This window comes from Schistocerca piceifrons, chromosome X (assembly GCF_021461385.2).
Source record: "Schistocerca piceifrons isolate TAMUIC-IGC-003096 chromosome X, iqSchPice1.1, whole genome shotgun sequence".
Taxonomy (NCBI): Eukaryota; Metazoa; Arthropoda; class Insecta; order Orthoptera; family Acrididae; genus Schistocerca; species Schistocerca piceifrons.
The window spans coordinates 941,512,038-941,533,607 of NC_060149.1; positions in this window are offsets into that span (position 1 = coordinate 941,512,038).

Here is a 21,570-nt window from a genome sequence, read left to right on the forward strand (position 1 = left end):
TCAGTCCCCTTGTACTTAAGTCGCCATTGTGCCTTTTGTATTAAATTCGGATGCAATTTCTGTGTTTCATCGTCAATAAGAAGGTCCAAGGGAGACAGTAAACCTGAAGTGAAGCATCGGAATCTAAAACTGGACTCACAGGAGAGGTACAAATCATAGAAAGTTAGAGTGTCAGTCCTGCTGCACCAAAGTCGGCATTGTGCCTTTTGTATTAAATTCGGATGCAATTTCTGTGTTTCATCGTCAATAAGAAGGTCGAAGGGATACAGTAAACCTGAAGTGAAGCTTCGCAATCTAAAACTGGACACACAGGAGGGGTTCAAATCATAGAATATTAGAGTTTCAGTCCTCTTGTACTTAAGTCGGCATTATGCCTTTTGTATTAAATTCGGATACAATATCTGTGTTTCATCTTGAATAAGAAGGTCCAAGGGATACAGTAAACCTGAAGTGAAGCATCGGAATCTAAAACTGGACTCACAGGAGAGGTTCTAATCATAGAAAGTTAGTATTTCAGTCCTCTTGTACTTAAGTCGGCATTGTGCCTTTTGAATTTAATTCCGATGCAATTTCTGTGTGTAATCGTCAATATGAAGGTGCATGGTATACAGTAAGCCTGAAGTGAAGCATCGGAATCTAAAACTGGACTCACAGGAGGGGTTCAAATCATAGATAGTGAGAGTGTCAGTCCTCTTTTACTTAAGTCGGCATTGTGCCATTTGTATTGAATTCGGATTCAATTTCTGTGTTTCATCGTCAATAAGAAGGTCCAAGGGATACAGTAAAACTGAAGTGAAGCATCGGAATCTAAAACTGGACTCACAGGAGAGGTTCAAATCGTAGAAAGTGAGAGTGTCATTCCTCTTGTACTTAAGTCGGCATTGTGCCTTTTGTATTAAATTCGGATGCAAACTCTGTGTTTCATCGTCAATAAGAAGGTCCAAGGGATACAGTAAACCTGAAGTGAAGCATCGGAATCTAAAACTGGACTCACAGGGGAGGTTCAAATCATAGAAAGTTAGAGTGTCAGTCCTCCTGCACTGAAGTCGCCATTGTGCCTTTTGTATTAAATTCGGATGCAATTTCTGTGATTCATCGTCAGTAAGATGGTTCAAGGTATACAGTGAACCTGAAGTAAAGCTTCGGAATCTAAAACTGGACTCACAGGAGAGGTTCAAATCATAGAAAGTTAAAGAGTCAGTCCTCTTCTACTTAAGTCTACATTGTGCCTTTAGAATATAATTCCGATGCATTTCCTGTGCTTCATCTTCAATAAGAAGGTCCATGGTATACAGTAAACCTGAAGTGAAGCATCGGAATCTAAAACTGGACTCACAGGAGAGGTTCTAATCATAGAAAGTTAGTGTTTCAGTCCTCTTGTACTTAAGTCGGCATTGTGCCTTTTGAATTTAATGCCGGTGCAATTTCTGAGTGTAATCGTCAATATGAAGGTGCATGGTATACAGTAAGCCTGAAGTGAAGCATCGGAATCCAAAACTGGACTCACAGGAGAGGTTCAAATCATAGATAGTGAGAGTGTCAGTCCTCTTTTACTTAAATCGGCATTGTGCCTTTTGTATTGAATTCGGATTCAATTTCTGTGTTTCATCGTCAATAAGAAGGGCCAAGGGATACAGTAAAACTGAAGTGAAGCATCGGAATCAAAAACTGGACTCACAGGAGAGGTTCAAATCGTAGAAAGTGAGAGTGTCAGTCCTCTTGTACTTAGGTCGGCATTGTGCATTTTGTATTAAATTCGGATGCTATTTCTGTGTTTCATCATCAATAAGATGGTCCAAGGGAACCAGTAAACCTGAAGTGAAGCATCGGAATCTAAAACTGGACTCAGAGGAGAGGTTCAAATCATAGAAAGTTAGAGTGTCAGTCCTCTTGTACTTAAGCCTAATTGTGCCTTTTGAATTTAATTCCGATGCAATTTCTGTGTGTTATCGTCAATTAGAAGGTCCAAGGCATACAGTAAAACTGAAGTGAAGCATCGGAATCTAAAACTGGACTCACAGGGGAGGTTCAAATCGTAGAAAGTGAGTGTGTCAGTCCTCTTGTACTTAAGTCGGCATTGTGCCTTTTGTATTAAATTCGGATGCAATTCTGTGTTTCACCGTCAATAAGAAGGTGCAAGGTATACAGTAAACCTGAAGTGAAGCATCGGAATCTAAAACTGGACTCACAGGAGAGGTTCAAAACATAGAACGTGTGAGTGTCAGTCTTCTTGTACTTAAGTCGGCATTGTGCCTTTTGTATTAAATTGGGATGCAATTTCTGTGTTTCATCGTCAATAAGAAGGTGCAAGGTATACAGTAAACCTGAAGTGAAGCATCGGAATCTAAAACTGCACTCAAAGGAGAGGTTCAAATCGTAGAAAGTGAGAGTGTCAGTCCTCTTGTACTTAAGTCGCCATTGTGCCTTTTGTATTAAATTCGGATGCAATTTCTGTGTTTCATCGTCAATAAGAAGGTCCAAGGGAGACAGTAAACCTGTAGTGAAGCATCGGAATCTAAAACTGGACTCACAGGAGAGGTTCAAATCATAGAAAGTTAGAGTGTCAGTACTCCTGCACTTAAGTCGGCATTGTGCCATTTGTATTAAATTCGGATGCACTTTTTGTGCTTCATCGTCAGTAAGATGGTTCAAGGTATACAGTAAACCTGAAGTAAAGCTTCGGAATCTAAAACTGGACTCACATTAGAGGTTCAAATCATAGAAAGTTAAAGAGTCAGTTCTCTTCTACTTAAGTTGGCATTGTGCCTTTAGAATATAATTCCGATGCATTTCCTGTGCTTCATCTTCAATAAGAAGGTCCATGGTATACAGTAAACCTGAAGTGAAGCATCGGGATCTAAAACTGGACTCACAGGAGAGGTTCAAATCATAGAAAGTTAGAGTGTCAGTCCTCCTGCACTAAAGTCGGAATTGTGCGTTTTGTATTAAATTCGGATGCAATTTCTGTGATTCATCGTCAGTAAGATGGTTCAAGGTATACAGTAAACCTGAAGTAAAGCTTCGGAATCTAAAACTGGACTCACAGGAGAGGTTCAAATCATAGAAAGTTAAAGAGTCAGTCCTCTTCTACTTAAGTCGGCATTGTGCCTTTAGAATTTAATTCCGATGCATTTCCTGTGCTTCATCTTCAATAAGAAGGTCCATGGTATACAGTAAACCTGAAGTTAGGTATCGGAATCTAAAACTGGACTCACAGGAGAGGTTCAAATCATAGAAAGTTAGAGTGTCAGTCCTCTTGTACGTAAGTCGGCATTGTGACTTTTGTATTAAATTCGGATGCAATTCCTGTGTTTCATCGTCAATAAGAAGATCGAAGGGATACAGTAAACCTGAAGTGAAGCTTCGCAATCTAAAACTGGACTCACAGGAGGGGTTCAAATCATAGAATATTAGAGTTTCAGTCCTCTTGTACTTAAGTCGGCATTATGCCTTTTGTATTAAATTCGGATACAATATCTGTGTTTCATCGTCAATAAGAAGGTCCAAGGGATACAGTAAACCTGAAGTGAAGCATCGGAATCTAAAACTGGACTCACAGGAGAGGTTCTCATCATAGAAAGTTAGTGTTTCAGTCCCCTTGTACTTAAGTCGGCATAGTGCCTTTTGAATTTAATTCCGATGCAATTTCTGTGTGTAATCGTCAAGATGAAGGTGCATGGTATACAGTAAGCCTGAAGTGAAGCATCGGAATCTAAAACTGGACTCACAGGAGAGGTTCAAATCATAGATAGTGAGAGTGTCAGTCCTCTTTTACTTAAGTCGGCATTGTGCGTTTTGTAATGAATTCGGATTCAATTTCTGTGTTTCATCGTCAATAAGAAGGTCCAAGGGATACAGTAAAACTGAAGTGAAACATCGGAATCGAAAACTGGACTCACAGGAGAGGTTCAAATCGTATAAGGTGAGAGTGTCAGTCCTCTTGTACTTAGGTCGGCATTGTGCCTTTTGTATTAAATTCGGATGCAATTTCTGTGTTTCATCATCAATAAGATGGTCCAAGGGAACCAGTAAACCTGAAGTGAAGGATCGGAATCTAAAACTGGACTCACAGGAGAGGTTCAAATCACAGAATGTTAGAGTGTCAGTCCTCCTGTAATTAAGTCGGCATTGTGCCTTTTGTATTATATTCGGATGCAATTTCTGTGTTTCATCGTCTATAAGAAGGTCCAAGGGATACAGTAAACCGGAATTGAAGCTTCGGAATCTAAAACTGGACTCACTAGAGCGGTTCTAATCATAGAAAGTTAGAGTGTCAGTCCTCTTGTACTTAACAATAATTGTGCCTTTTGAATTTAATTCCGATGCAATTTCTGTGTGTTATCGTCAATTAGAAGGTCCAAGGGATACAGTAAACCTGAAGTGAAGCTTCGGAATCTAAAACTGGACCCAAAGAAGAGGTAGAAAGTGGGAGTGTTAGTCCTCATGTACTTATGTCGGCATTGTGCCTTTTGTATTAAATTCGGATGCAATTTCTGTGTTTCACCATCAATAAGAAGGTGCAAGGTATACAGTAAACCTGAAGTGAAGCATCGGAATCTACAACTGGACCCACAGGAGGGGTTCACATCATCGAAAGTTAGAGTGTCAGTCCTCTTGTACTTAAGTCGGCATTTTGCCTTTTGAATTTAATTCCAATTCAATTTCTGTGTTTCATCGTCAATTGGAAGGTGCAAGGTATACAGTAAAACTGAAGTGAAGCATCGGAATCGAAATCTGGACTCACAGGAGAGGTTCAAATCGTATAAAGTGAGAGTGTCAGTCCTCTTGTACTTATGTCGGCATTGTGCCTTTTGTATTAAATTCCGATGCAATTTCTGTGTTTCATCGTCAATAACAAGGGCAAGGTATACAGTACACCTGATGTGAAGTATCGGAATCTAAAACTGGACTCACAGGAGAGGTTCAAATCATAAAAAGTGAGAGTGACTGTCCTCTTGTACTTAAGTCGGCATTCTGCCTTTTTTATTAAATTTGGATGCAATTTCTGTGTTTCATCGTCAATACGAAGGTGCAAAGTATACTGTAAACCTCAAGTGAAGCATCGGAATCTAAAACTGGACTCACAGGGGAGGTTCAAATCACAGAAAGTGAGAGTGTCAGTCCTCTTTTACTTAAGTCGGCACTGTGCCTTTTGTATTTAATTCTAATGCGATTTCTGTGTTTCATCGTCAATAAGATGGTCCAAGGGATACAGTAAACCTGAAGTGAAGCATCGGAAACTAAAACTGGACTCACAGGAGAGATTCAAATCTTAGAAAGTTACAGTGTCAGTCCTCATGTACTTAAGTCGGCATTGTGCCTTTTGAATTTAAGTCCCATGCAATTTCTGAGTTTCATCACCAATAAGAAGGTGCAAGGAATACAGTAAACCTGAAGTGAAGCTTCGGAATCTAAAACTGGACTTACAGGAGAGGTTCAAATCATAGAAATTGAGAGTGTCAGTCCTCTTTTACTGAAGTCGGCATTGTACCTTTTGTATTAATTTCGGATGCAATATCTGTGCTTCATGGTAAATAAGAAGGTCGAAGGTATACAGTAAACCTGAAGTGAAGCATCGGTATCCAAAACTGGACTCACAGGAGAGGTTCAAATCATAGAAAGTGAGAGTGTCAATCCTCTTTTACTTAATTCGGCATTGTGCTTTTTGTATTAAATTCGGATGCAGTTTCTGTGTTTCATCGTCAATAAGAAGGTCCAAGAAATATAGTAAACCTGAAGTGAAGCTTCGGAATCTAAATCTGGACTCAAAGGAGAAGTAGAAAGTGAGAGTGTCTGTCCCTTGTACTAAAGTCGGCATTGTGCCTTTTGTAATGAATTCGGATGCAATTTCTGTGTTTCATCGTCAATAAGAAGGTCTAAGGGATACAGTAAACCTGAAGTGAAGCATCGGAATCTAAAACTGGACTCACAGGGGAGGTTCAAATCATAGAAAGTGAGAGTGTCAGTCCTCTTGTACTTAAGTCGGCATTGTGCCTTTTTAATAAATTCGGATGCAATTTATGTGTTTTATCGTCAACAAGAAGGTGCAAGGTATACAGTAATCTTGAAGTGAAGCATCAGACTCTAAAACTGGACTCACAGGAGTGGTTCAAATCGCAGAAAGTGAGTGTGTCAGTCCTCTTGTACTTAAGCCGGCATTGTGCATTTTGTATTAAATTCGGATTCAATTCTGTGTTTCACCGTCATTAAGAAGTTGCAAGGTATACAGTAAACCTGAAGTGAGGCATCGGAATCTAAAACTGGACTCACAGGAGAGGTACAAATCATAGAAAGTGAGAGTGTCAGTCCTCTAGTACTTAAGTCGGCATTGGGCCATTTGTATTAAATTCGGATGCAATTTCTGTGTTTCATCGTCAATAAGAAGCTCTAAGGGAAACAGTAAACCTGAAGTGAAGCATCGGAATCTAAAACTGGACTCACGGGAGAGGTTCAAATCATAGAAAGTTTGAGTGTCAGTCCTCCTGTACTTAAGTCGGCATTGTGCCTTTTGTATTAAATTCGGATGCAATTTCTGTGATTCATCGTCAGTAAGAAGGTTCAAGCTATACAGTAAACCTGAAGTAAAGCTTCGGAATCTAAAACTGGACTCACAGGAGAGGTTCAAATCAAAGAAAGTTAAAGTGTCAGTCCTCTTCTACTTAAGTCGGCATTGTGCCTTTTGAATTTAATTCCGATGCATTTCCTGTGCTTCGTCTTCAATAAGAAGGTCCAAGGTATACAGGAAACCTGATGTTAAGTATCGGAATCTAAAACTGGACTCACAGGAGTGGTTCACATCATAGAAAGTTAGAGTGTCAGTCCTCTTGTACTTAAGTCGGCATTGTGACTTTTGTATTAAATTCGGATGAAATTTCTGTGTTTCATCGTCAATAAGAAGGTCCAAGGGATACAGTAAACCTGAAGTGAAGCTTCGGAATCTAAAACTGGACTCACAGGAGAGGTTCAAATCATAGATAGTACGTGTGTCAGTCATCTTTTACTTAAGTCGCATTGTGCCTTTTGTATAAAAATTAGGATTGAATTACTGTGTTTCAACGTCAATAAGAAGGTCCAAGGGATACAGTAAAACTAAAGTGAAGCATCGGAATCTGAAACTAGACTAACAGGAGAGGTTCAAGTCATAGAAAGTGAGAGCGTCAGTTCTCTTTTACTGAAGTCGGCAATGTATATTTTGTATTAAGTTTGGATGCAATTTCTGTGTTTCATCATCAATACGAAGGTCCAAGGGATACAGTAAACCAGAAGTGAAGCATCTGAATCTAAAACTGGACTCACAGGAGAGCTTCAAATCATAGAATGTTAAAGTGTCAGTCCTCTTGCACTTAAGTCGGCATTGTGCCTTTTCTATTAAATTCGGATGCAATTTCTGTGTTTCATGGTCAATAAGAAGGTCCAAGGTATACAGTAAACCTGAAGTGAAACATCGGAATCCAAAACAGGACTCACAGGAGAGGTTCAAATCATAGAAAGTGAGAGTGTCAGTCCTCTTGTACTTAAATCGGCATTGTGCCTTTTTAATAAATTCGGATGCAATTTCTGTGATTTATCGTCAATAAGAAGGTGCAAGGTATACAGTAATCTTGAAGTGAAGCATCGGACTCTAAAACTGGACTCACAGGAGCGGTTCAAATCGAAGAAAGGGAGTGTGTCAGTCCTCTTGGACTTAAGTCGGCATTGTGCCTTTTGTATTAAATTCGGATGCAATTCTGTGTTTCACCGTCAATAAGAAGGTACAAGGTATACAGTAAACCTGAAGTGAAGCATCGGAATCTAAAACTGGACTCACAGGAGAGGTTCAAATCATAGAAAGTGTGAGTGTCAGTCCTTTTGTACTTAAGTCGGCATTGTGCCTCTTGTATTAAATTTTGATGCAATTTCTGTGTTTCATCGTCAATAAGAAGGTGCAAGGTATACAGTTCACCTGAAGTGAAGCATCGGAATCTAAAACTGCACTCAAAGGAGAGGTTCAAATCGTAGAAAGTGAGAGTGTCAGTCCTCTTGTACTTAAGTCGCCATTGTGCCTTTTGTATTAAATTCGGATGCAATTTCTGTGTTTCATGGTCAATAAGAAGGTCCAAGGTATACAGTACACCTGAAGTTAAACATCGGAATCCAAAACAGGACTCACAGGAGAGGTTCAAATCATAGAAAGTGAGAGTGTCAGTCCTCTTGTACTTAAGTCGGCATTGTGCCTTTTGTATTAAATTCGGATGCAATTTCTGTGTTTTATCGTCAATTAGAAGGTCCAAGGGATACAGTAAACCTGATGTGAAGCATCGAAATCTAAAACTGGACACACAGGACAGATTCAAATCATAGAAAGTTAGAGTGTCAGTCCTCTTGTACTTAAGTCGGCATTGTGCCTTTTGTATTAAATTCGGATGCAAACTCTGTGTTTCATCGTCAATAAGAAGGTCCAAGGGATACAGTAAGCCTGAAGTGAATCATCGGTCTCTAAAACTGGACTCACAGGGGAGGTTCAAATCATAGAAAGCGAGAGTGGCAGTCCTCTTGTACTTAAATCGGCATTGTGCCTTTTTAATAAATTCGGATGCAATTTCTGTGATTTATCGTCAATAAGAAGGTGCAAGGTATACAGTAATCTTGAAGTGAAGCATCGGACTCTAAAACTGGACTCACAGGAGTGGTTCAAATCGATGAAAGTGTGTGTGTGTCAGTCCTCTTGGACTTAAGTCGGCATTGTGCCTTTTGTATTAAATTGGGATGCAATTTCTGTGTTTCATCGTCAATAAGAAGGTGCAAGGTATACAGTTCACCTGAAGTGGAGCATCGGAATCTAAAACTGCACTCAAAGGAGAGGTTCAAATCGTAGAAAGTGAGAGTGTCAGTCCTCTTGTACTTAAGTCGCCATTGTGCCTTTTGTATTAAATTCGGATGCAATTTCTGTGTTTCATCGTCAATAAGAAGGTCCAAGGGAGACAGTAAACCTGAAGTGAAGCATCGGAATCTAAAACTGGACTCACAGGAGAGGTTCAAATCATAGAAAGTTAGAGTGTCAGTCCTCCTGCACTTAAGTTGGCATTGTGCCTTTTGTATTAAATTCGGATGCAATTTCTGTGATTCATCGTCAGTAAGAAAGTTCAAGGTATACAGTAAACCTGAAGTAAAGCTTCGTAATCTAAAACTGGACTCACAGGAGAGGTTCAAATCATAGAAAGTTAAAGTGTCAGTAATCTTCTACTTAAGTCGGCATTGTGCCTTTAGAATTTAATTCCAATGCAATTTCTGTGTTTCATCGTCAATTGGAAGGTGCAAGGTATACAGTAAAACTGAAGTGAAGCATCGGAATCGAAAACTGGACTCACAGGAGAGGTTCAAATCGTATAAAGTGAGAGTGTCAGTCCTCTTGTACTTATGTCGGCATTGTGCCTTTTGTATTAAATTCCGATGCAATTTCTGTGTTTCATCGTCAATAACAAGGGCAAGGTATACAGAACACCTGATGTGAAGTATCGGAATCTAAAACTGGACTCACAGGAGAGGTTCAAATCATAAAAAGTGAGAGTGACTGTCCTCTTGTACTTAAGTCGGCATTGTGCCTTTTTTATTAAATTTGGATGCAATTTCTGTGTTTCATCGTCAATACGAAGGTGCAAAGTATACAGTAAACCTCAAGTGAAGCATCGGAATCTAAAACTGGACTCACAGGGGAGGTTCAAATCATAGAAAGTGAGAGTGTCAGTCCTCTTTTACTTAAGTCGGCACTGTGCCTTTTGTATTTAATTCTAATGCGATTTCTGTGTTTCATCGTCAATAAGATGGTCCAAGGGATACAGTAAACCTGAAGTGAAGCATCGGAAACTAAAACTGGACTCACAGGAGAGATTCAAATCTTAGAAATTTACAGTGTCAGTCCTCATGTACTTAAGTCGGCATTGTGCCTTTTGAATTTAAGTCCCATGCAATTTCTGAGTTTCATCACCAATAAGAAGGTGCATGGAATACAGTAAACCTGAAGTGAAGCTTCGGAATCTAAAACTGGACTTACAGGAGAGGTTCAAATCATAGAAATTGAGAGTGTCAGTCCTCTTTTACTGAAGTCGGCATTGTACCTTTTGTATTAAATTCGGATGCAATATCTGTGCTTCATGGTAAATAAGAAGGTCGAAGGTATACAGTAAACCTGAAGTGAAGCATCGGTATCCAAAACTGGACTCACAGGAGAGGTTCAAATCATAGAAAGTGAGAGTGTCAATCCTCTTTTACTTAATTCGGCATTGTGCTTTTTGTATTAAATTCGGATGCAGTTTCTGTGTTTCATCGTCAATAAGAAGGTCCAAGAAATATACTAAACCTGAAGTGAAGCTTCGGAATCTAAATCTGGACTCAAAGGAGAAGTAGAAAGTGAGAGTGTCTGTCCCTTGTACTAAAGACGGCATTGTGCCTTTTGTAATGAATTCGGAATTCGGATGCAATTTCTGTGTTTCATCGTCAATAAGAAGGTCTAAGGGATACAGTAAACCTGAAGTGAAGCATCGGAATCTAAAACTGGACTCACAGGGGAGGTTCAAATCATAGAAAGTGAGAGTGTCAGTCCTCTTGTACTTAAGTCGGCATTGTGCCTTTTTAATAAATTCGGATGCAATATCTGTGATTTATCGTCAATAAGAAGGTGCAAGGTATACAGTAATCTTGAAGTGAAGCATCGGACTCTAAAACTGGACTCACAGGAGCGGTTCAAATCGAAGAAAGGGAGTGTGTCAGTCCTCTTATACTTAAGTCGGCATTGTGCCTTTTGTATTAAATTCGGATGCAATTCTGTCTTTCACCGTCAATAAGAAGGTGCAAGGTATACAGTAAACCTGAAGTGAAGCATCGGAATCTAAAACTGGACTCACAGGAGAGGTTCAAATCATAGAAAGTGTGAGTGTCAGTCCTCTTGTACTTAAGTCGGCATTGTGCCTCTTGTATTAAATTTTGATGCAATTTCTGTGTTTCATCGTCAATAAGAAGGTGCAAGGTATACAGTTCACCTGAAGTGAAGCATCGGAATCTAAAACTGCACTCAAAGGAGAGGTTCAAATCGTAGAAAGTGAGAGTGTCAGTCTTCTTGTACTTAAGTCGCCATTGTGCCTTTTGTATTAAATTCGGATGCAATTTCTGTGTTTCATGGTCAATAAGAAGGTCCAAGGTATACAGTACACCTGAAGTTAAACATCGGAATCCAAAACAGGACTCACAGGAGAGGTTCAAATCATAGAAAGTGAGAGTGTCAGTCCTCTTGTACTTAAGTCGGCATTGTGCTTTTTGTATTAAATTCGGATGCAAACTCTGTGTTTCATCGTCAATAAGAAGGTCCAAGGGATACAGTAAACCTGAAGTGAATCATCGGTCTCTAAAACTGGACTCACAGGGGAGGTTCAAATCGTAGAAAGTGAGAGTGTCAGTCCTCTTGTACTTAAGTCGCCATTGTGCCTTTTGTATTAAATTCGGATGCAATTTCTGTGTTTCATCGTCAATAAGAAGGTCCAAGGGAGACTGTAAACCTGAAGTGAAGCATCGGAATCTAAAACTGGACTCACAGGAGAGGTTCAAATCATAGAAAGTTAGAGTGTCAGTCCTCCTGCACTTAAGTTGGCATTGTGCCTTTTGTATTAAATTCGGATGCAATTTCTGTGATTCATCGTCAGTAAGAAAGTTCAAGGTATACAGTAAACCTGAAATAAAGCTTCGTAATCTAAAACTGGACTCACAGGAGAGGTTCAAATCATAGAAAGTTAAAGTGTCAGTCCTCTTCTACTTAAGTCGGCATTGTACCTTTAGAATTTAATTCCAATGCAATTTCTGTGTTTCATCGTCAATTGGAAGGTGCAAGGTATACAGTAAAACTGAAGTGAAGCATCGGAATCGAAAACTGGACTCACAGGAGAGGTTCAAATCGTATAAAGTGAGAGTGTCAGTCCTCTTGTACTTATGTCGGCATTGTGCCTTTTGTATTAAATTCCGATGCAATTTCTGTGTTTCATCGTCAATAACAAGGGCAAGGTATACAGTACACCTGATGAGAAGTATCGGAATCTAAAACTGGACTCACAGGAGAGGTTCAAATCATAAAAAGTGAGAGTGACTGTCCTCTTGTACTTAAGTCGGCATTGTGCCTTTTTTATTAAATTTGGATGCAATTTCTGTGTTTCATCGTCAATACGAAGGTGCAAAGTATACAGTAAACCTCAAGTGAAGCATCGGAATCTAAAACTGGACTCACAGGGGAGGTTCAAATCATAGAAAGTGAGAGTGTCAGTCCTCTTTTACTTAAGTCGGCACTGTGCCTTTTGTATTTAATTCTAATGCGATTTCTGTGTTTCATCGTCAATAAGATGGTCCAAGGGATACAGTAAACCTGAAGTGAAGCATCGGAAACTAAAACTGGACTCACAGGAGAGATTCAAATCTTAGGAAGTTACAGTGTCAGTCCTCATGTACTTAAGTCGGCATTGTGCCTTTTGAATTTAAGTCCCATGCAATTTCTGAGTTTCATCACCAATAAGAAGGTGCAAGGAATACAGTAAACCTGTAGTGAAGCTTCGGAATCTAAAACTGGACTTACAGGAGAGGTTCAAATCATAGAAATTGAGAGTGTCAGTCCTCTTTTACTGAAGTCGGCATTGTACCTTTTGTATTAAATTCGGATGCAATATCTGTGCTTCATGGTAAATAAGAAGGTCGAAGGTATACAGTAAACCTGAAGTGAAGCATCGGTATCCAAAACTGGACTCACTGGAGAGGTTCAAATCATAGAAAGTGAGAGTGTCAATCCTCTTTTACTTAATTCGGCATTGTGCTTTTTGTATTAAATTCGGATGCAGTTTCTGTGTTTCATCGTCAATAAGAAGGTCCAAGAAATATAGTAAACCTGAAGTGAAGCTTCGGAATCTAAATCTGGACTCAAAGGAGAAGTAGAAAGTGAGAGTGTCTGTCCCTTGTACTAAAGTCGGCATTGTGCCTTTTGTAATGAATTCGGATGCAATTTCTGTGTTTCATCGTCAATAAGAAGGTCTAAGGGATACAGTAAACCTGAAGTGAAGCATCGGAATCTAAAACTGGACTCACAGGGGAGGTTCAAATCATAGAAAGTGAGAGTGTCAGTCCTCTTGTACTTAAGTCGGCATTGTGCCTTTTTAATAAATTCGGATGCAATTTATGTGTTTTATCGTCAACAAGAAGGTGCAAGGTATACAGTAATCTTGAAGTGAAGCATCAGACTCTAAAACTGGACTCACAGGAGTGGTTCAAATCGCAGAAAGTGAGTGTGTCAGTCCTCTTGTACTTAAGTCGGCATTGTGCATTTTGTATTAAATTCGGATTCAATTCTGTGTTTCACCGTCATTAAGAAGGTGCAAGGTATACAGTAAACCTTAAGTGAAGCATCGGAATCTAAAACTGGACTCACAGGAGAGGTACAAATCATAGAAAGTGAGAGTGTCAGTCCTCTTGTACTTAAGTCGGCATTGCGCCATTTGTATTAAATTCGGATGCAATTTCTGTGTTTCAACGTCAATAAGAAGCTCTAAGGGAAACAGTAAACCTGAAGTGAAGCATCGGAATCTAAAACTGGACTCACGGGAGAGGTTCAAATCATAGAAAGTTTGAGTGTCAGTCCTCCTGTACTTAAGTCGGCATTGTGACTTTTGTATTAAATTCGGATGCTATTTCTGTGATTCATCGTCAGTAAGAAGGTTCAAGCTATACAGTAAACCTGAAGTAAAGCTTCGGAATCTAAAACTGGACTCACAGGAGAGGTTCAAATCAAAGAAAGTTAAAGTGTCAGTCCTCTTCTACTTAAGTCGGCATTGTGCCTTTTGAATTTAATTCCGATGCATTTCCTGTGCTTCGTCTTCAATAAGAAGGTCCAAGGTATACAGTAAACCTGATGTTAAGTATCGGAATCTAAAACTGGACTCACAGGAGTGGTTCACATCATAGAAAGTTAGAGTGTCAGTCCTCTTGTACTTAAGTCGGCATTGTGACTTTTGTATTAAATTCGGATGAAATTTCTGTGTTTCATCGTCAATAAGAAGGTCCAAGGGATACAGTAAACCTGAAGTGAAGCTTCGGAATCTAAAACTGGACTCACAGGAGAGGTTCAAATCATAGATAGTACGTGTGTCAGTCATCTTTTACTTAAGTCGCATTGTGCCTTTTGTATAAAAATTAGGATTGAATTACTGTGTTTCAACGTCAATAAGAAGGTCCAAGGGATACAGTAAAACTAAAGTGAAGCATCGGAATCTGAAACTAGACTAACAGGAGAGGTTCAAATCATAGAAAGTGAGAGTGTCAGTTCTCTTTTAGTGAAGTCGGCAATGTATATTTTGTATTAAGTTTGGATGCAATTTCTGTGTTTCATCATCAATACGAAGGTCCAAGGGATACAGTAAACCAGAAGTGAAGCATCTGAATCTAAAACTGGACTCACAGGAGAGCTTCAAATCATAGAATGTTAAAGTGTCAGTCCTCTTGCACTTAAGTCGGCATTGTGCCTTTTGTATTAAATTGGGATGCAATTTCTGTGTTTCATCGTCAATAAGAAGGTGCAAGGTATACAGTTCACCTGAAGTGGAGCATCGGAATCTAAAACTGCACTCAAAGGAGAGGTTCAAATCGTAGAAAGTGAGAGTGTCAGTCCTCTTGTACTTAAGTCGCCATTGTGCCTTTTGTATTAAATTCGGATGCAATTTCTGTGTTTCATCGTCAATAAGAAGGTCCAAGGGAGACAGTAAACCTGAAGTGAAGCATCGGAATCTAAAACTGGACTCACAGGAGAGGTTCAAATCATAGAAAGTTAGAGTGTCAGTCCTCCTGCACTTAAGTTGGCATTGTGCCTTTTGTATTAAATTCGGATGCAATTTCTGTGATTCATCGTCAGTAAGAAAGTTCAAGGTATACAGTAAACCTGAAGTAAAGCTTCGTAATCTAAAACTGGACTCACAGGAGAGGTTCAAATCATAGAAAGTTAAAGTGTCAGTCCTCTTCTACTTAAGTCGGCATTGTGCCTTTAGAATTTAATTCCAATGCAATTTCTGTGTTTCATCGTCAATTGGAAGGTGCAAGGTATACAGTAAAACTGAAGTGAAGCATCGGAATCGAAAACTGGACTCACAGGAGAGGTTCAAATCGTATAAAGTGAGAGTGTCAGTCCTCTTGTACTTATGTCGGCATTGTGCCTTTTGTATTAAATTCCGATGCAATTTCTGTGTTTCATCGTCAATAACAAGGGCAAGGTATACAGTACACCTGATGTGAAGTATCGGAATCTAAAACTGGACTCACAGGAGAGGTTCAAATCATAAAAAGTGAGAGAGACTGTCCTCTTGTACTTAAGTCGGCATTGTGCCTTTTTTATTAAATTTGGATGCAATTTCTGTGTTTCATCGTCAATACGAAGGTGCAAAGTATACAGTAAACATCAAGTGAAGCTTCGGAATCTAAAACTGGACTCACAGGGGAGGTTCAAATCATAGAAAGTGAGAGTGTCAGTCCTCTTTTACTTAAGTCGGCACTGTGCCTTTTGTATTTAATTCTAATGCGATTTCTGTGTTTCATCGTCAATAAGATGGTCCAAGGGATACAGTAAACCTGAAGTGAAGCATCGGAAACTAAAACTGGACTCACAGGAGAGATTCAAATCTTAGGAAGTTACAGTGTCAGTCCTCATGTACTTAAGTCGGCATTGTGCCTTTTGAATTTAAGTCCCATGCAATTTCTGAGTTTCATCACCAATAAGAAGGTGCAAGGAATACAGTAAACCTGAAGTGAAGCTTCGGAATCTAAAACTGGACTTACAGGAGAGGTTCAAATCATAGAAATTGAGAGTGTCAGTCCTCTTTTACTGAAGTCGGCATTGTACCTTTTGTATTAAATTCGGATGCAATATCTGTGCTTCATGGTAAATAAGAAGGTCGAAGGTATACAGTAAACCTGAAGTGAAGCATCGGTATCCAAAACTGGACTCACTGGAGAGGTTCAAATCATAGAAAGTGAGAGTGTCAATCCTCTTTTACTTAATTCGGCATTGTGCTTTTTGTATTAAATTCGGATGCAGTTTCTGTGTTTCATCGTCAATAAGAAGGTCCAAGAAATATAGTAAACCTGAAGTGAAGCTTCGGAATCTAAATCTGGACTCAAAGGAGAAGTAGAAAGTGAGAGTGTCTGTCCCTTGTACTAAAGTCGGCATTGTGCCTTTTGTAATGAATTCGGATGCAATTTCTGTGTTTCATCGTCAATAAGAAGGTCTAAGGGATACAGTAAACCTGAAGTGAAGCATCGGAATCTAAAACTGGACTCACAAGGGAGGTTCAAATCATAGAAAGTGAGAGTGTCAGTCCTCTTGTATTTAAGTCGGCATTGTGCCTTTTTAATAAATTCGGATGCAATTTATGTGTTTTATCGTCAACAAGAAGGTGCAAGGTATACAGTAATCTTGAAGTGAAGCATCAGACTCTAAAACTGGACTCACAGGAGTGGTTCAAATCGCAGAAAGTGAGTGTGTCAGTCCTCTTGTACTTAAGTCGGCATTGTGCATCTTGTATTAAATTCGGATTCAATTCTGTGTTTCACCGTCATTAAGAAGGTGCAAGGTATACAGTAAACCTGAAGTGAAGCATCGGAATCTAAAACTGGACTCACAGGAGAGGTACAAATCATAGAAAGTGAGAGTGTCAGTCCTCTTGTACTTAAGTCGGCATTGCGCCATTTGTATTAAATTCGGATGCAATTTCTGTGTTTCAACGTCAATAAGAAGCTCTAAGGGAAACAGTAAACCTGAAGTGAAGCATCGGAATCTAAAACTGGACTCACGGGAGAGGTTCAAATCATAGAAAGTTTGAGTGTCAGTCCTCCTGTACTTAAGTCGGCATTGTGCCTTTTGTATTAAATTCGGATGCTATTTCTGTGATTCATCGTCAGTAAGAAGGTTCAAGCTATACAGTAAACCTGAAGTAAAGCTTCGGAATCTAAAACTGGACTCACAGGAGAGGTTCAAATCAAAGAAAGTTAAAGTGTCAGTCCTCTTCTACTTAAGTCGGCATTGTGCCTTTTGAATTTAATTCCGATGCATTTCCTGTGCTTCGTCTTCAATAAGAAGGTCCAAGGTATACAGTAAACCTGATGTTAAGTATCGGAATCTAAAACTGGACTCACAGGAGTGGTTCACATCATAGAAAGTTAGAGTGTCAGTCCTCTTGTACTTAAGTCGGCATTGTGACTTTTGTATTAAATTCGGATGAAATTTCTGTGTTTCATCGTCAATAAGAAGGTCCAAGGGATACAGTAAACCTGAAGTGAAGCTTCGGAATCTAAAACTGGACTCACAGGAGAGGTTCAAATCATAGATAGTACGTGTGTCAGTCATCTTTTACTTAAGTCGCATTGTGCCTTTTGTATAAAAATTAGGATTGAATTACTGTGTTTCAACGTCAATAAGAAGGTCCAAGGGATACAGTAAAACTAAAGTGAAGCATCGGAATCTGAAACTAGACTAACAGGAGAGGTTCAAATCATAGAAAGTGAGAGTGTCAGTTCTCTTTTACTGAAGTCGGCAATGTATATTTTGTATTAAGTTTGGATGCAATTTCTGTGTTTCATCATCAATACGAAGGTGCAAGGGATACAGTAAACCAGAAGTGAAGCATCTGAATCTAAAACTGGACTCACAGGAGAGCTTCAAATCATAGAATGTTAAAGTGTCAGTCCTCTTGCACTTAAGTCGGCATTGTGCCTTTTCTATTAAATTCGGATGCAATTTCTGTGTTTCATGGTCAATAAGAAGGTCCAAGGTATACAGTAAACCTGAAGTGAAACATCGGAATCCAAAACAGGACTCACAGGAGAGGTTCAAATCATAGAAAGTGAGAGTGTCAGTCCTCTTGTACTTAAGTCGGCATTGTGCCTTTTGTATTAAATTCGGATGTAATTTCTGTGTTTTATCGTCAATTACAAGGTCCAAGGGATACAGTAAACCTGATGTGAAGCATCGGAATCTAAAACTGGACACACAGGACAGGTTCAAATCATAGAAAGTTAGAGTGTCAGTCCTCTTGTACTTAAGTCGGCATTGTGCCTTTTGTATTAAATTCGGATGCAAACTCTGTGTTTCATCGTCAATAAGAAGGTCCAAGGGATACAGTAAACCTGAAGTGAAGCATCGGAATCTAAAACTGGACTCACAGGGGAGGTTCAAATCATAGAAAGTGAGAGTGGCAGTCCTCTTGTACTTAAATCGGCATTGTGCCTTTTTAATAAATTCGGATGCAATTTCTGTGATTTATCGTCAATAAGAAGGTGCAAGGTATACAGTAATCTTGAAGTGAAGCATCGGACTCTAAAACTGGACTCACAGGAGCGGTTCAAATCGAAGAAAGGGAGTGTGTCAGTCCTCTTGGACTTAAGTCGGCATTGTGCCTTTTGTATTAAATTCGGATGCAATTCTGTGTTTCACCGTCAATAAGAAGGTGCAAGGTATACAGTAAACCTGAAGTGAAGCATCGGAATCTAAAACTGGACTCACAGGAGAGGTTCAAATCATAGAAAGTGTGAGTGTCAGTCCTCTAGTACTTAAGTCGGCATTGTGCCTCTTGTATTAAATTTTGATGCAATTTCTGTGTTTCATCGTCAATAAGAAGGTGCAAGGTATACAGTTCACCTGAAGTGAAGCATCGGAATCTAAAACTGCACTCAAAGGAGAGGTTCAAATCGTAGAAAGTGAGGGTGTCAGTCCTCTTGTACTTAAGTCGCCATTGTGCCTTTTGTATTAAATTCGGATGCAATTTCTGTGTTTCATGGTCAATAAGAAGGTCCAAGGTATACAGTACACCTGAAGTTAAACATCGGAATCCAAAACAGGACTCACAGGAGAGGTTCAAATCATAGAAAGTGAGAGTGTCAGTCCTCTTGTACTTAAGTCGGCATTGTGCCTTTTGTATTAAATTCGGATGCAATTTCTGTGTTTTATTGTCAATTAGAAGGTCCAAGGGATACAGTAAACCTGATGTGAAGCATCGAAATCTAAAACTGGACACACAGGACAGGTTCAAATCATAGAAAGTTAGAGTGTCAGTCCTCTTGTACTTAAGTCGGCATTGTGCCTTTTGTATTAAATTCGGATGCAAACTCTGTGTTTCATCGTCAATAAGAAGGTCCAAGGGATACAGTAAACCTGAAGTGAATCATCGGTCTCTAAAACTGGACTCACAGGGGAGGTTCAAATCATAGAAAGTGAGAGTGGCAGTCCTCTTGTACTTAAATCGGCATTGTGCCTTTTTAATAAATTCGGATGCAATTTCTGTGATTTATCGTCAATAAGAAGGTGCAAGGTATACAGTAATCTTGAAGTGAAGCATCGGACTCTAAAACTGGACTCACAGGAGTGGTTCAAATCGAAGAAAGTGTGTGTGTCAGTCCTCTTGAACTTAAGTCGGCATTGTGCCTTTTGTATTAAATTCGGATGCAATTCTGTGTTTCACCGTCAATAAGAAGGTGCAAGGTATACAGTAAACCTGAAGTGAAGCATCGGAATCTAAAACTGGACTCACAGGAGAGGTTCAAATCATAGAAAGTGTGAGTGTCAGTCCTCTTGTACTTAAGTCGGCATTGTGCCTTTTGTATTAAATTGGGATGCAATTTCTGTGTTTCATCGTCAATAAGAAGGTGCAAGGTATACAGTTCACCTGAAGTGGAGCATCGGAATCTAAAACTGCACTCAAAGGAGAGGTTCAAATCGTAGAAAGTGAGAGTGTCAGTCCTCTTGTACTTAAGTCGCCATTGTGCCTTTTGTATTAAATTCGGATGCAATTTCTGTGTTTCATCGTCAATAAGAAGGTCCAAGGGAGACAGTAAACCTGAAGTGAAGCATCGGAATCTAAAACTGGACTCACAGGAGAGGTTCAAATCATAGAAAGTTAGAGTGTCAGTCCTCCTGCACTTAAGTTGGCATTGTGCCTTTTGTATTAAATTCGGATACAATTTCTGTGATTCATCGTCAGTAAGAAAGTTCAAGGTATACAGTAAACCTGAAGTAAAGCTTCGTAATCTAAAACTGGACTCACAGGAGAGGTTCAAATCATAGAAAGTTAAAGTGTCAGTCCTCTTCTACTTAAGTCGGCATTGTGCCTTTAGAATTTAATTCCGATGCATTTCCTAAGCTTCATCTTCAATAAGAAGGTCCATGGTATACAGTAAACCTGAAGTTATGTATCGGAATCAAAAACTGGACTCACAGGAGAGGTTCAAATCATAGAAAGTTAGAGTGTCAGTCCTCCTGTACTTAAGTCGGCATTGTGCCTTTTCTATTAAATTCGGATGCAATTTCTGTGTTTCATCGTCAATAAGAAGGTCCAAGGGATACAGTAAACCTGAAGTGAAGCTTCGGGATCTTAAACTGGACTCATAGGAGAGGTTCAAATCGTAGAAAGTTAGAGTCTCAGTCCTCTTGTACTTAAGCCTGCATTGTGCCTTTTGAATTTAATTCCGATGCAATTTCTGTGTTTAATCGTCACTAAGAAGGTCCAAGGTATACATTAAACCTGAAGTGAAGCACCGGAATCGAAAACTGGACTCACAGTAGAGGTTCAAATCATAGAAAGTTAGAGTTTTAGTCCTCTTGCACTTAAGTCAGCATTGTGCTTTTTGTATAATATTCGGATGCAATTTCTGTGTTTCGTCGTCAATAAGAAGGTGCAAGGTATACAGTAAACTGGAGTGGAGCATCGGAATCTAAAACTGGACTCACAGGAGAGGTTCAAATCATAGAAAGTGAAAGTGTCACTCCTCTTTTACTTAATTCGGCATTGTGCTTTTTGTATTAAATTCGGATGCAATATCTGTGATTCATCGTCAATAAGAAGGTCCAAGAAATACAGTAAACCTGAAGTGAAGCTTCGGAATCTAAAACTGGACTCAAAGGAAAAGTTGAAAGTGAGAGGGTCAGTCCTCTTGTACTTAAGTCGGCATTGTGCCTTTTGTATTAAATTCGGATGCAAACTCTGTGTTTCGTCGTCAATAACAAGGTCCAAGGGATACAATAAACCTGAAGTGAAGCATCTGAATCTGAAACTGGACTCACAGGGGAGGTTCAAATCATAGAAAGTGAGAGTGTCAGTCCTCTTGTACTCAAGTCGGCATTGTGCCTTTTGTATTGAATTCGGATTCAATTTCTGTGTTTCATCGTCAATGAGAAGTTCCAAGGGTTACAGTAAAACTGAAGTGAAGCATCGGAATCTAAAACTGGACTCACAGGAGAGGTTCAAATCATAGAAAGTGAGAGTGTCAGTCCTCTTGTACTTAAGTCGGCATTGTGCCTTTTGTGTTAAATTCCGATGCAATTTCTGTGTTTCATCGTCATTAAGAAAGTGCAAGGTATACAGTAAGCCTGAAGTGAAGCATCGGAATATTAAAACTGGACTCACAGGATAGGTTCAAATCATAGATAATGAGAGTGTCAGTCCTCTTTTACTCAAGTCGGCATTGTGCCTTTTGTATTGAATTCGGATTCAATTTCTGTGTTTCATCGTCAATGAGAAGGTCCAAGGGTTA